The sequence below is a fragment of the Pinus tabuliformis genome, chromosome 6 (genome assembly GCF_031772625.1).
Source record: "Pinus tabuliformis cultivar Carrire ecotype Pingquan chromosome 6, CPIR1, whole genome shotgun sequence".
In the NCBI taxonomy this organism is placed as follows: Eukaryota; Viridiplantae; Streptophyta; class Pinopsida; order Pinales; family Pinaceae; genus Pinus; species Pinus tabuliformis.
The window spans coordinates 2051345082-2051356842 of record NC_142292.1 but is presented as its reverse complement, the minus strand read 5'-3'; positions in this window follow the sequence as shown (position 1 = coordinate 2051356842).

Genomic DNA, 11761 nt, shown 5'->3' with positions numbered 1-11761 from the left:
AAAAAGGTCTGAATTTTGAAGAGCCTGGAGGCTATGCTATTATATTCTTGATAAATTGATGATTAATAAAAGAATCAGGAGTTTTCCACACATTATTGGGTATGATTTTGTAATTTCTTTGTTATGTGTCATCATGTGTCTTCCTTTCTTTAAATATGGTAATGAAGCTGTAGGTCTTTGTTTACTTATGTGAATGAGGTTAAAATCCCTTAAAAGAGCACTCCTGTAGTTAAAGTTCCTACCTCTACATTTCTTCTAAGTTACAGATAATAGTTTCTATGAAAAATAGCATATTGTCTCTAACTTCTCAAAGCATTCTTCACTCAGCATTTATATTCAACAATCATATGGCATTCTGAGACTTTCATATCAACTAAATATTAAGGGTTAAAAGTTAGGCCCTTCAGGTCCTTCACTTGAGGATATATCATACAAATAAGTGACAAGAATAATAAACATTAATGTCTTAAGCACAATTTCTACACAACCAAGAAATTGGTTTCTTAAGGGACAACAATACATATGAAATTGTGAAATGTATGTATGGGTGTAGCTAGTGTTTGTACAACAGAAGATAGATATGATGGTATGGATGAACAAGGCACAAGCACGATGGTGCATACTCTTGTTGTTATTCTCTTGACCTATGAGAAATTCCAGAATACCAAATATGCGAAGAAATACAACCTAGAACACAGAACAAAATGAGAAAAACAACAAGTATTGTATTATTCAAAGATGAAAGTAATGTTAACTTGCCTCTTCGAGGGGGGCAACCTCCAGCAGAGTAGAGCTCGATTACAAAATAAGACACGACACTCCTCAATGGGGGGTCTCTATCCTTTATATAAGATTCATAAATACAATACCATGGGTCATTACCATGGTTCTCTCAATACCATCTATCTAATACTATGACCCATTTGCAACTAACTGTGGTCCCTTTCTTAAATGTGGGTCAACCACTTATAATTATATAGTCGAGAGTTCGGCAGGCTCACCCTCACCATATGAATAGTGAGCCCCCTAACGGGTCCTACCGGGCCTCAAATTAGATTGCGTAATTACGTATATAATGACTGGAATCATGGACAAGTTTCAGTGATGGCGGCCTTACTGCTTACGCATCCTCCCCAGGTTAGATCAGTCCAAGAGCAGGCTGGTTCCGCTAGGCTTAGGGAGTAGGGAGGCCATTTCTAGGAGTGGGAAAAGCGCCCGGGAGGGAAGGAAGCAAGGGCTCGACTGTTAAGGCCGCCATCGATTTATCGCTCGACCATAAGGACCGCCATCACCGCCATCGAGAGGAGAGGACCGGCAACGGGGCTCGACTGATAAGGACCCTTTAGGGGGCTCGACTGATAAGGAGAGGAGAGGAGAGGTACGTTAGTGACTTTTTTAGTTACTTATTTGAGAGGGGCCACCCAATAAGTAAAATGAACGAACGCTCGACTAATAAGGAGAGGGCTCGACTAGCGGGAGAGGAATTATTATCGCTTAGAGCTTGTGCTAAGGAAGAAACCTACCTTTAATTGCTCTTTCAGCTAAGTCGAAAGATGAAAAGGGGCTTTCTTCTAAAGTAGTCATTTTTTTTTATAGAAGGTCATCTCCAAGTCGAGAAAGGTTCTTTGATTCTATACACTAAAAACAAAGGAGGGAGTGGCATGTATATAGTACACGATATAGCATATTGGGGATCGTTCAACAAGTTGATCTGTTCCAGTGCTTATGGAGTCACTCCCTATTTCAATTTTATTCCAATTTAGATCTAAATGAACATTTTATCAAGAATATATAAGGAAGGCTAAATAAAGGTTGGCCAGTTTCATTCCGACCCGATAGAGGCAGTAGCCATGAAGCTCTTCCATAGAATGTGACTAGGGGTAGCAGTTTCAGGGACTCTTAAATTTCCATCCAATGTCTTAATAAAGAATTTCACAGGCGAATATTTACTCTTCCAGTATTTTCTCCATGGGGTTACAGTTACCTGGTTGAAGCATCACTAGAAGCATAGGCGGTTTTCTGAGTAACAACTTCAGTTGATCCACTTAAACCAGCAGATTCACCAGCTTCAGTTCACCGAACGATATGGAAACATAGTTCCTACCTGTAGACGTTCACTGAACGATATGAAACGCGAGGTCCTACAACAACACTTAGAGCTTAATCAAAGGGGAATAAGCTGTAGAGGTTACTCACAGGGGCCCTGTTGTGTTGGTATCTGGGGTGAGGTGATAGCCTGTGCTGGGCTCATAGGAAGGGCCCAGTCTGGATTAGAGGTAGACAGGTTTACTTTACCTGCCGCTACCACTATGGGCTAGCCTCCCTGGTTTCGGCCGTTGCCGGTCCTTATCAGTCGAGCCCCGTTGCCGGTCCTCTCCCGGGGGTTGAGCAACTAAAGTTCCTTGATTGCTTATTGGGTGGGGCTAGCCCATCTCCAACTACATGAAAGCTATTGGGAACCCTCAGTCTCAACTAAGTGGGGTTAACCCTCCGGAAAGAAGAACTCTTTAAATAACTATAACTATGACTCGACCTTGTTACATAAATAAAGGGGTTATTGTTGGACCCTAACATGCCCTCCCCCATAAAAAGCAGCCTTGTCCTCAATGCTAAAGCTACAGAAACTGCTAAAGAATAGTGGCTGGTTCCCAGGCCGCATATTCTGGAGAGGTGTCTTTCCACTTGACGAGGACTTCCTTGATCGTGCAGCCGCGTAAATTTCATTCTCGCATGTCGAGGACCTGTTCAGGTTGTAGCTAGAGTGATCCTTCTTCATCCAATTTAGGTAGACTGGTTTGAATTCTGCAATTGTTCCCCACCACTTTCTTGAGGCATGATACATGGAAGACTGGATGGATTTTTGAAGTTGGTGGCAAAGCTAGCTTGTAGGCGACTGCTCTAATGCGCTGAAGTATTTGATAAGGTCTGTAGAATTTTGGAGCTAATTTTTAGCAGCCCTTTTCTTTGAGTGATGTTTTCTTATATGGTTGCAGTCGTAAGAATACCTGATCCCCTTGAAAAGTGCGCTCTGAACAATGTTGGTTTTCCTGTTTCTTGATGCGATTATGAGCTTGATGGAGATTATCTTTGAGACAAGCTAGCATGGCTACACGATTCTGTAGGAGTTGATCCACTGCTTGCACCTTAGAGCATCCAGGGATATAAGAAGTAGGTGAAGGTGGGAGTTGACCATACACTGCTTCATATGGAGTCATCTTGGTGGCTGCATGATAGTTAGTATTATACCACCATTCAGCTAAAGGTAGCCACTGTACCCATTGATGTTTCTTTTCTGAAGTGAATCACCTTAGGTATGTCTCCAAACATTTGTTGACTGCTTCAGTTTGACCATCAATTTGGGGATGATAGGAAGTACTTGGTTGGAGTTGGGTGCCTTGTAGCTTGAGAAGTTCTTGCCAAACGTTACTAGTGAAAGTCGGGTCACGATCAGATACAATGGAAGTGGGCATGCCATGTAGCTTGAAGATTTGGTCCATGAAAGCTTGAGTCACCAAAGTGGGGGTAAATGTGTGGGGTAGAGCGCAAAAATGAGCATATTTAGAAAGTATGTCCACAACCACCATGATGACTGACTTGTTGCCTGACTTCGAAAGACCAGTAATGAAATCCATAGAAGCATCTGTTGTTAGGGTCCAACCCTAACCCCCTTATTTATGTAATAGGGTCAAGTCATAGTTATAGTTAGTTAAAGAGTCATTAAATCACATATTAATAATTGTAAGTGGTTGACCCGCATTTAAAGAAAGGGACCATAGTTAGTTGCAAACAGACCATGGTATTAGAAAGATGGTATTAAGAGAACCATGGTACTGACCCATGGTATTGCATGTATAAATCCTATATAAAGGATAGAGACTCCCCATTGAGGAGCGTCGTTTCTTATTTTGTAATCGAGCCCTGCTCTATTGGAGGTTGCCCCCTCGAAGAGGCAAGTGAACATTGCTTTCATCTCTGAATAATAAAATACATGCTGTTATTTCTCATTTTATTCTATGTTCTGGGTTGTGTTTCTTCATATATTTAGTATTCTGGCATCTTCTCGCAGGTCAAGAGAATAACAAGTGGTATTAGAATACTTTCTAGGTCCGATGATATCTCCATTTTTAGTAGATTTTTTTTTTTTTTGGCTAGAGATGAGTTCTGGCATCTTTAAACCACGGATCTATTGTTGAGCGCATAAACTTGTAGATTTGGGGAGGCATGCACGTAGGAAATACAAGAGGTGGTCACGCTTGTTGGACTCCCTTGTAACCCCTATGGTACCCTTTCGAGTAGTAGCGCATTAGACAGAACCACACACAGATTATCTTCCACGTACCCTCTGGGTATATCAGACGCCCCCTAGGCTCACCTGAAACCTCATCGTAGATAAACCATCGGCCGTCTTGCTGCTATAGTACACTGAGAACAACACTCGGGGAGATTACTCGCGCGTATGATAGGGTAGTCGGGTAATATGACTAAGGGTACGGTTGATCCTCCTTAGTTAGTGCCCTGAAAGATTGGGCCAAGTACTACTGTTGGACCCTTATGTATATTGCGATTTGTAGCACCTGACACTCCTTGAGACCATAGTTCCCTCCTCTCTCTGAAGATCACCCATTATCATATTTTCCAGATCAGATCTAACAGTTTGGGTTCTATCGCTACCACAAAAATCAAATCAACCAGTTCAGGGTCTACCACCATAGTACCATTCAGATCTAGTAGCTGGGGTTCTGTCACCGCCGCAGTCCAACTCACATTCAATAGTTGACGATTTCGCAGACAATCTGACCATTTGTGCAGGGAGGCTTGTGGCTCCTATACCCTGGGGCGATTCTCGCAGGAAATTGGGTAGGATTAACTTTTCTGGAAATTGGCCACTGTAGTATTGATAAGCAGGGAGTAAAACTCCTCTCGGACTATAAAAAAGAAGTCTCAGGCCCTCCCGGGACGCTTATAAGAGACTTAGCCCATAAGAATCAGGACGACGAGTTAAGTGAGGTGGTACCATTCACTTGTCAGCTTCAATTTTCGGGTGGTTCCAATTCTTTTCAAAGTGATGACAAGTGACCCAAATTTGTGTATGGTAGAAACCAGAGCTCAAGCCATGGTCAATGATAAGATCGAGAACATTGAAAATTTTTTGGCTTCTTTAATGGACTGGATAAAGACATTAACATACACAGCCACAAAGGGAAAGTTGGCGTTACAATCAGAGGCATATGGTTTTAATGAAGACCTTGAAGGAGAATCTAGCCTATTGAGAATGCAACAAGATGATGGAGCTTAGTGGAAAGGAGCCGCCTTCACTAAGTGGGCCCGCAAGCTATTTTTGGCGCAAAGTCTATTTTTAGACTATGTCTATCTTTAGACATATGGATCATGGTCTATGAGTTGCAGGATTCTATTTGTGGATGATTGGTCATGTTGGTAAAAATAGATGGACTTCTATTTTTAGACATATGGGTGGTTTCAATTTTTAGACTGCCAGGCTAAAAATAGAACAGTCGAATATTATTAGCTCTTGATAATATTTGGACTATAAAAATTATCTTATCCTCTTGGAGCATTTCAGTTCGAGCTACAGATGTGGCACATGCAGCTGTCAGAAGGAAATACACTTTTCTTATGGATCAGTTGAGCTATTGCATGATGGACTTCAGTTAGAACTCATGTGGTTGAGTTTGGTGGAGTTGATTGAGGAGTTGATGGAGTTGTGTTCAGTTTGACTTGGTTGAACTAGTTGTATTTAGTTTAACTGCAAATACACTAGTGATGAGTGATGTGAATTAATTTTTAATTAATTCATTAATTATAACTCATAAAGCAACTAAAGAATACATCAGTTAGCTCAGTGCATGGACAATTCAGTGGAGACAGGTGTTAGAGGTTGAGATTGCTATAGTTGTGACTATAGTTGTGCATGAGATTTGCACAATCAATGGATTGAGTATTACCAATGAGGATTGCGTGGTTCAGCCAAGGGAAATACGAGTTTGGATTAGCCATTCTCATCTATTCTCATGCAGGATTGCGCAGTGGAGGCAGGCAAGCAGTGGAGGAGATTTGAACCTGTGATTGATTCAGATCTGAGCTAGTTTGTGTGTAACAGGTAGAGATAGTACTCAGTACTTGTGAGGAGTATTGTACTATGTATTGTTACATGTTCTCAATCAATATAATATACAGATAGTGTGGGGTTTTCAGCTGTATGCTTTCCCTGGGTTACATATTGTGTTAATGTGCGCATGCGATTGATGTTTCATTATTTTTAATTCCGCAAAATTGATGATCAACGTTGAGGAGGTTATGTATTATGCATGCATTCCGCAATAGTGTATAATCAGGATAATCTATGTGAATAAGTGTCATATTATTCAAAATTTCTACATGGTATCAGAGCTTTTGATCATCAGATCTATTATTCAGAAAGTGTTTACATTTTATTTCTTCAGGCAGAGTCTATAATTGGGCCAGGTAACCTTTGGATTCATCCTTCCTTTGGAAGGTGAGATATCCGGTAAAAGCCCATACAGTCAATCTCTGTACGAGAAATACTTTGTTCTCACGAATTTTAGATTAGAAGTGGTTGAGTTTTGAGCTGGTGGAATTCAAATTTGCAGCAGTGTTTTCTTGGTGTCAAAGTTGAAATGTCTTTCAACGGATTGTGATTGGAGTATGCTCTTGAGGGCAACTCGAATTATATTGCATGGAAAGACAGGATGGAGGCGGTGTTAGATGATAATGGGCTGAAGGAGTTCATAGAGGCTGAGGTCCCAAAGCCTACTGATACTGCTCAAGTTGATGCTTGGCAAAAGAAGACAGCAAAGTGTCGAAGGATTCTGTTGGAGGGCGTGAAGGATCACATTGTGTCCAGCCTACATGGAAAGGCTTCTCCATACTTGATGTGGAAGGCATTGACAGATCTATTCCAAAGCAAGAGCGACCAGAGGAATTTGGCACTCAAGGATAAACTCAGAAACATTAAGTGTGAGAAAGGAGACAGTATGCCCAAGTATCTCACGAAGTTCACTCAATGCAGGGATGAGCTGGGAAGTGTGGGGGTGACTATTCGATGATGAGGACTTGGTGATCTTGGCTCTACTTGGTCTTCCGAAGAGTTGGAATTCCTATCAGGACTCTGTCAATGGTCGGGAGAAATTGCCAGGATGGGAGAGACTTTGGTCAGATCTTGTGCAGGAGGAGATTAGGCGGAATACCAGGGACGGATCTTCATCAAATGCACCTGATGAAGAAAATTGCGCTTTGGTTGCCAAAGAAAAGAAGGGGAAGAACAAGAAAGCTTCTCATTCGGTGCGAAAGGCAAGAAGCAGGACATGTCCAAGGTGAAGTGCTTTCACGGCCACCAGCACGGAAACTATGCCACAAATTGTCCGCAGAAGAAGAAAAATAAGCAAGCTGGTGGATCTGCAGCAGGAGAGGCCTTAGCCTCGCAGTTTGAGCTTGATTTTTCGTTGATCGCATGCTTGGTATCAAGTGTGATGGGATCGGTATGGTTCTTGGATAGTGGTGCATCTTTTCACATGACAGAAGATCGAGATTTGTTTTTTGATCTAGAGGAGAAAGATCTTGGAGTGCACATCGAGATGGGCGATGATGGTAGATACAGTGTGACCGGTATCGGTACCATTTCCTTTGAGAGGGAGTCTGGTAAGCCCTTTGTATTGAAGGAAGTGATGCATGTTCCAGGATTGAAGAAGAATCTTATCTCTGTGGCGATGTTAGAAGACAAGGGATATGATGTTGTTTTCAGCGAGGAAAAGGCTTCCCTGCGCAGTAAGATAACTGGAGAAACCCAGAAGATAGGGGTTCGAGTTAGGAACCTTTATCAGTTGCATGTAGATGGCTGCACAACAATGGCATGCAAGGTAGAAGGATTTGTGAGCTGGGATGATGGCGAGCTGTGGCACAGGAGATTGGGCCACCTTCACCATGGAGCCTTGAAGATACTGCAACAGATTACTACTGGGCTTCCTAAAGGCACTCTTGCGTAGTCAGATCAGTGCAAGGGGTGTACTTTGGGAAAATTTGTGAAAGCCACCTTTCATGAGAAGGATAGTTGCACCATGACCATCCTTGAGAGAATTCACACAGATGTGTGTGGACCTTTCTCAATAGCTTCGACAACAAAGCACAGGTACTATGTGATCTTTGTTGATGATTTCTCTCGGAAGTGCTGGATCTTCTTCATGTAGAATAAGAGCGAGACATACTCAAAGTTCTGTGAGTTCAAAGCATTGGTCAAGAAGGAATTGGGGAAGAAGGTGAAGGCTCTTAGGAGCAATAATGGTGGTGAATGCATCTCTGGCGAGTTCAAGGACTTCTGCAGCGCAGAAGGGATTCGAAGAGAGCTCATAGCTCCCCATAACCCACAGCAGAACGAGGTTGCTGATCAGAAGAATAGAACGATCGTAGGTGCTGCATGGGCGATGTTGCATGATCAGGGCCTACCCCTTCACTTGTGGGCGGAAGCATGCAATACTGCAGTATATGTGCAGAACCGTTGTCCTCACAGGATATTTGGAATGAGTACACCCGAGGAGGCTTATTCTGGTAAGAGGCCTGATCTTTCTCATTTGAGGATTTTTGGTTCTAATGTTTACATGCATGTGACGAAGGATTCCAGGAAGAAGCTGGAGCTGACTGCAGAGGTTGGGATATTTGTGGGGTACACTGATATGCCCCATAACTATCGTGTGCATTTTCCAGACAGTTGCAAGATTGTTGTGTGACGGGATATCAAATTTCAGGAGGAGAAAGCCATGAAGTGTTCACTTAAGAGGGAGCCACACTTGCATGCAGATGAAGAGCTATTAGTTCCTAAGGATGAGCTTCAGGACGTGGATCAGCCACAAGATGAAGTTCATGGAGTGGAAGAGACCACTCATGCAGCACCAACCATTAGAGGGCGAAAGCGCATGACAGAAGCTGAGTGACTGGCTCAAGATGCAGATAAGATTTTAGGACCACCTACAGCTCAACGCAGACAGAGACAGTCACCTGATCAGTACACTGGATACATAGATCTTGTGAGAAAATGTGTTGTGACTGAGCCATCCTCTTTCGAGGAAGTTGTGGAGGATCCCACATGGGTAGATGCCATGGTGGGAGAGTATGATTCGATTGTCAGAAACAGTGCATGGGAGATTGTCCCAAGACCGGAAGGGAAATCAGTGGTGGGTTCGAGATGGATCTACAAAATGAAGCAGGCAGCTGACGGGAGTGTGGAGAAGTACAAAGCAAGATTTGTTGCCCGAGGCTTCTCACAGATAGAGGGGATCGATTATGAGGAGACCTTTGCACCTGTCGCAAGGTATTCTTCCATACAGACGATTCTTTCTCTCTCAGCGTAGATGGGGTGGCACATTCATCAGATGGATGTGAAGACTGCGTTCCTCAACAGAGTCATTGAGGAGGAGGTGTACATAGAGAAGCCCGAAGGTTTTGAGATCTTCAGCAGCGAGTCGCATGTGTGTAGGCTCACGAGAGCACTGTATGGGTTGAAATAAGCACCACATGCTTGGTACACACGGATAGATAGTTATTTCACCGGACTTGGATTCTCCAAGAGTGAGGTGGATCCTAACCTATACCAGATTGTGGTGGAGGGTAAGTTGCTTATCATTGTACTTTATGTAGATGATTTGATTCTAACAGGTGATGAGCTGTTGATACTTTCATGCAAGGATGATCTTGCTAAGGAGTTTGTGATGAAGGACTTGGGCCTCCTTCATTATTTCCTGGGATTGGAAATTTGGTAGCGCAGTGATGGACTATTTGTTTCTCAGGGTAAGTATGCTCGGGAAATATTGGAGAAGTTCAACATGCATGGCTGCAAGCATGTTGATACTCCTCTTCCTAGAGGTTGGAGGAAGGAGGATGCTACTTCAGCAAAAGTAGTGGATGCCACTGTTTATCGACAGTTGGTGGGGTCGCTTACGTATCTGGTCAGTGCACGACCCGATATATGCTATGCTGTTAACCAGCTTTCACAAGCTATGGTTAAGCCAACCAAGCTCTTCTGGAAGGCAGGCAAGCATGTATTGTGTTATCTCAGAGGCACATCGGGATATGGATTGTGGTACATACAAGAGGATGAGGTGAAGCTATGTGGCTTCACGGATGCAGATTGGGTAGGGAGCCCAACAGACAGAAAGAGCACATCTGGAGGGATTTTCAGTATCCAGTCGACAATAGTTTTTTGGTACAACAGGAAGCAGAGATCCGTGGCACTCAGTTTAGCAGAGGCCGAGTATATGGCAGTAAGTTTGGCTTCATACGAGGCTATATGGATGAGGAAGATCCTGGTCGGGTTGTTCGGTTCATACTTGGAGCCTACTGTGATTTATTGTGATAACTAGAGTTGCATTAAACTCTCGGCTAATCCAATATTTCATGATAGATCTAAGCACATTGACATCAGGTACCATCATATCAGAGATTGTGTGCAGCGGAGGATCATGTTACTTTCATACATTCCAACAGAGGATCAGGATGCTGATATCTTGATGAAGGCACTCACCAGAAGCAAATTCGAATACCACCAAGGCAGGATAGGGGTTGCTGATAATCCATATCTTGTTGAGAGGGAGTGTTGAGAATGCAACAATATGATGGAGCTTAGCGGAAAGGAGTCGCCTTCACTAAGTGGGCCCGCAGGCTATTTTTGGCGCAAAGTCTATTTTTAGACATATGGATCATGGTCTATGAGTTGCAGGATGCTATTTGTCGATGATTGGTCATATTGGTAAAAATATATGGACTTCTATTTTTATACATATGGGTAGTTTCTATTTTTAGACTGTCGGGCTAAAAATAGAACAGTCGAATATTATTAGCTCTTAATAATATTTGGACTATAAACATTATCTTATCCTCTTGGAGCACTTCAGTTCGAGCTACAGATGTGGCACATGCAGATTTTAGAAGGAAATACACTTTTCTTATGGGTCAATTGAGCTATTGCATGATGGACTTCAGTTAGAACTCATGTGGTTGAGTTTGGTGGAGTTGGTTGAGGAGTTGATGGAGTTGTGTTCAGTTTGACTTGGTTGAACTAGTTGTATTTAGTTTAACTGCAAATACATTAGTGATGAGTGATGTGAATTAATTGTTAATTAATTCACTAATTATTAACTCATAAAGCAACTAAAGAATACATCATCTAACTCAGTGCAAGGACAGTTCAGTGGAGACATGTGTTAGAGGTTGAGATTGCTATCAGTTGTGACTATAGTTGTGCATGAGATTTGCACAATCAATGGATTGAGTATTGCCAATGAGGATTACGTGGTTCAGCCAAGGGAAATACGAGTTTGGATCAGCCATTCTCATCTATTCTCATGCAGGATTGTGCAGTGGAGGCAGGTAGGCAGTGGAGGAGATTTGAACCTGTGATTGATTCAGATCTGAGCTAGTTTGTGTGTAACAGGTGGAGATAGTACTGAGTACTTGTGAGGATTATTGTACTATGTATTGTTACATGTTCTCAATCAATATAATATACAGATAGTGTGGGGTTTTCAGCTATATGCTTTCCCCGGGTTACATATTGTGTTAATGTGCGCATGCGATTGATGTTTCATTGTTTTTAATTCCGCAAAATTGATGGTCAACGTAGAGGAGGTTATGTATTATGCATGCATTCCGCAATAGTGTATAATCGGGATAATCTCTGTGAATAAGTGTCATATTATTCAAAATTTCTACATAGCCATCATCTTCACTTCCATGG